General features: G+C 35.4%; 1 protein-coding gene across 2 annotated transcripts in view; it reads right to left on the bottom strand.

The window, feature by feature from the left end:
• Positions 1–1634, bottom strand: part of LOC106884300 (DNA polymerase epsilon catalytic subunit A) — a 126685-nt gene extending 125051 nt beyond the window's left edge. The window contains exon 1 of one of the 2 annotated variants that reach the window (XM_089352401.1): positions 1512–1634. The gene's annotated coding sequence lies outside the window, so the exon portion shown is untranslated. Of the gene's footprint in view, positions 1–1443 lie in introns of both variants that reach the window. The other variant, XM_089352402.1, reaches the window with a different exon arrangement.
• Between the last annotated feature and the right edge of the window lie 3156 nt (positions 1635–4790).

The raw sequence follows: 4790 nt of genomic DNA, 5'->3' as shown, positions 1-4790 counted from the left end.
TTCACAGTGTTTCGTTAAGAAAATACTGGTGCCCCCGTTTTGAAATAGATCCCCTGTTGTTTTTTGACATTCAATTGATATTACACTTTGAGAGAGCGATCAGACTGTTGGATGTTGTCATACACTGCTGGCCACAATGCGCTTCTCTGTTGGCTAAGCAGGCTGTCTATACATGTGTTTAGATTGTTGTTGTCTTCAATATCAGATATTCAGAATCTGTAACTTTATATATATATATATATATATATATATATATATATATATATATATATATATATATATATATATATATATAAATTTTTGCTTCCAGAATATGAATATGAATATGTGATGCTCAAAAGCTAGAAAAACAGGGACTTAAAAAAGGGTATTAAAAAAAAATAGAAGTGGGTTTCAAAAACAAAAAAAAATCTATCCTAAAACGGAGTGTCTAATGTAGCATACGGACAGCTGTGGGATGGTCATTCCTGAAACACTTTGATCATAACGGGTCTGCAAGATAAGAGCTGACCTGGGGATAAACACCATTTCCCAAGTAACGCTTGCTTCTATATATTTGTTGGAGAAATGTCAATAATGAAAGTATTGTTGTATATACTTTCATGTTCAACGTGTCCATTCCTCATATACGCCACCGATATTAATGGCGGTTTATTAATAACCCTCTGCTTTTTAACCAGGCCTAATCGTTGATTCTGTAGCGTTAAATAGTATAACAATTATTTTGGAGTCTATGAAAAAGATAGAGTCAAAAGCTGTTTGCAAAATTCAACAGTAGTCTGTCCATACATAAAAAAATGCGTTATTAAAAACGTCTGAGTGCGTGTTTCAGAGAGTATATGATATCTACAGGTTGATCACATTAAAAATTTGAAGCAAAAATCTTCTTGTAAAATTGTGATGATAGGCACCTTCTTAACTGATTAAATTTTTCATTACATATTAATAAATAACAAATGAAATAATTGAACAAGAATCGGTATATGATATAACAAATGAAAGTTTTATGATCAGCCAAAATGCTTGAGATCAAGTGATAAACACACCGATATCTTCAGCTAAAAAAAGTTTATTTACATACAGGACAAACCAAGTGCCAAGTGAAACGATTAAGCATAAGCATTTGACCAAGGTGACCACAAAAGATATTCATATACAACGCATACGACATGTATAATTAAAAAATAAAAGTATTTACAGAGGACGAACGAGTCCCAATATTGTCATTCAACAAAATACAAAGGATATATAATTTATACGATAATTTATATACAAAACAGTTAGAAACACAAACTGCTATGTCAATTTATTCCTACATAAAGCTAAGTCCTATGATTATAAAATATATTAATCAGTTAAGACTTTATGAATTAATTTTCGCTGACAATTTTCAATATAAAAAGTAACAAGTAACATTTTAGAAAAATAACTTTCTAATCGAACTTTTTTACTGACAAAAGAGAATTAGAAGAAATAACGCAATAAACGAATGAATTAATAAATAAATATACGTATATTTACTTACACTACAGCTTCGCCATCTGTATCTGCTTTAAATTTACCAGAGTTCTGAAGAACCATGTTTGTTATTGTAACTAATGATCTTGCATTTGGCGCCAAATAAGAGATATGGCGGGAGGGTACAACTAAAAACTGGATTGTAATATTATAAACGAAACTTTATTTTGCGCAACGTAATTGTTTTACTAACTACATTGTTATATACTACTGCTTTACTTACTACATTGTTATATACGACTGAGATTACTTTAAACAATCGGTAATTAAATTTAAAAAACTGTTTGTATGATTTCAAAAATTCGTAGGATTTTTTTTTTTGATGCCGTGATAATTTTTTTGAAAATATTATTTAGCCTTTTTAATGCAATTATCATGTTAGCTGGTGTCAAACTTTTTGAAAAGTGATGTAACATTTTTAGGAGTTAAATTTTCCTAAAAATGTTGTATAACTTCTGAATAAATTCTATAAATGATCGTTAAATCATACAGACACATTTGTAGTAATGATATGTGAATGTGAGAAAACAGAATTTATTGTTTGCCTTTGAAAAATATTTTGCTTCATTTTCCATATTTGAGGTATTTTTAAATATTTTCCCAGTGGTTGTTATTATTTCCTGAAGGGTTGAACAGTGGTAGAGAATGCCTACATGGCATCCATCATCTACTACTGCCTAACTCATGCCTTGTCCCACTTTATAGTGGACTTAATTGGAGCACTTGGTCTTTCACTTTTTATGGAGGGGATGCATCCGACTGGTCAGACAGTTCGTTTACTATCAACATTTGTTGCATGGAAGACTGAGCATGCCATGGTTAATGATGCACAGACATGCACTGAGGCTACATCTCCAGAATTTCCTTGACATTGAGCCAGTGTGGTCGACAGACTTTTCCAAAACAGGTCTCCCTGACAGAGTTACAGTCCTGGATTAAGCATAGACTGAGGTAGATGCCTGGCACCTTGAATGCTATTGAACATTTTCAATCCTCTGCCAGTCAGACAACGCAGTTGTATTTTCCAACATGGCATATCTATAGAGGATTAGTGATGGGCAACAGTGACGATGTTCTCAAGGAAACTTTGGGTGGTGATGAAAATCAACTGACTGATCTTTTCTGGAGAACTTTTGAGTCAGGGCCCATAGATAATTTCCAGAAATCCCTGCCTTGTCCTGGCATTGCTACCAAGAGGCATTGCTGATTCGGAATAAACTTTACAGGTACGGTAGTCCTGTCAGTCACACCTGCCTGAGGTGCACACCAAATAATGAAACCTTCCTGCACATGCTTGTACAGAATTCAAGCATTACTTGTGGAATTATGTTGAACAGCTGCTATCATGTGTAGGACAGATTTGGCTATAAGCCAGCTCCGCTGTGAAGATTGCCCCACTGCCATTGAATGGAAAGGATAGGCAGTTTTCCTTTATCTAGTGATTCTGGCAAAAAGATGTTGGTAGTGGACGAGACTGAAAGGACTGAAGATAGACACTTTGCTCTTCAGCCAAGGTCTGATTGACATTTTAAAATTCCATCTAAAAAAGAAGGTAAGGGTTGAGATGAATGGGCTGTCTTCACTGTAAATTTGTTGGAAGACAGGTGAATGTGGCAAGGATGTCTCAAGTGAGTGGGATGCCTGTAGGCCAAGGAATATGGAGTTGAAGGAGAATCACTTCACCTATTCTCACTCCCCTCCAATGTCCCATGAGGACATATCCCAACACATCTTCACCATCATCTCTCTTACAATCATCCTCTTTATCTTACTCTCTTCCAACTGGGATACCCATGTATCTACTCTACAGTAAGGCACTTATCTCTTTCCCTTTGTATGCTTAACCTCTCAACTGGCACAAAGTCACACCCCCTCAATACTACTTCCCACTCCCATTTGAGGGTTTTTTATCTTGCAAGGTACTTGGTGACCCTGTCAGTGCTGGCGCCACACAAAAAGCCCTGGTGCTAGTGCCATGTAAAAAGTACTGGTACTGGTACCACATAAAAAGCATTGGTGCTGGTGCTGCGTAAAAAACATCCATTCTGGTGCCATGTAAAAAGCACTGGTGCTAGTTCCCTTTAAAAAGCACCCAATACAATCTGTTAAGTGGTTGGTGTTAGGAAGGGCATCCAACTGTAGAAACCATGTCAGAACAGACTATGGAACTTGGTACAGCTCATGGTCTTGCCAACTTCTGACTTGGTGCAGCATGGAAAACAGTCGTTAGATGATAATGATGATGACTTTGTGAAGGTACTCTTAGATATACAAAAACAAAAGGATCATAGTTGGGATGTTTTTAATGACAATAGTTTTACTAGGGATAAACAATAACAGAAAAGTGTTATTTATTATCTAGGGCTTCACATTAAAAATTTTTAATTCCCATTAATTTCAATAAACTAATTAAAAACAATATCCTGAATTAAATCAATTAATTACTAACTAACTTATTGTATGCTTATTAATACTGTAAAAATTCTAATTGGCTTTTTTTTTTCTGGACTTCTTTAAGTAATCCTTTATTTGAAATTCTAAAGTCCCCAAACCTTTGAAATCTGGATTTCTTTCTTGTGAGATTGGCACTACAAATTGAAAATTCTCTCAAAGTGCTGAGAAGTTTTCCTGGAATGGTACAACTGTTGTGAACAATTTTGTCAAATTGTCAGCTGTCGAGGGTAACATCATCTCACCAGCCCCTGAGAGGTTGAGTGAAACAGTAATAAAATAATTTGTTTTAAAAAGTGAAAGATCCTCGAATAATTAATTAATAAGCTTAATCCACCCTCTTGACTATTGGTTGTCTTAAGTAGAAACTACTTTATTGAAACGACTCGTCTTCTAACACTCATCCCCCAATCAGTCAGGTGATCGATACCATTTATCTGCCTACATTTATCCCTTTTACTGTCCCCTATCACCTCTTCCTTCTCCTCCTCCCTTATCCACTCTTATTTTCTCCCCTCCCCAAACTGATATTCACTGTCTTCACCTCCATCCCCATCTCTGATCATCAGTCACGCACTTTTCACACTCTTTTGAAATTATCTACTCACAGACCCATCCCGTCTGTTCTTCTATCCTTATTCTCCTCCCTCTCACATTCACTTTGTACCTTGAGGGTACTCTCTCTCTCTCTCTCTCTCTCTCTCTCTCTCTATATATATATATATATATATATATATATTCACCTTTTCAGCAAGACACTTGTTCCTATCTGTCTACCATACTTTCCTGTCCTTCAATACTATACTCAATTGAATTGAGGG

Source organism: Octopus bimaculoides, chromosome 5, assembly GCF_046866305.1.
Source record: "Octopus bimaculoides isolate indiv1 chromosome 5, ASM4686630v1, whole genome shotgun sequence".
Lineage (NCBI taxonomy): Eukaryota > Metazoa > Mollusca > Cephalopoda > Octopoda > Octopodidae > Octopus > Octopus bimaculoides.
The sequence above is the reverse complement of the archived record's forward strand: the minus strand, read 5'-3'. Positions and strand labels throughout refer to the sequence as shown.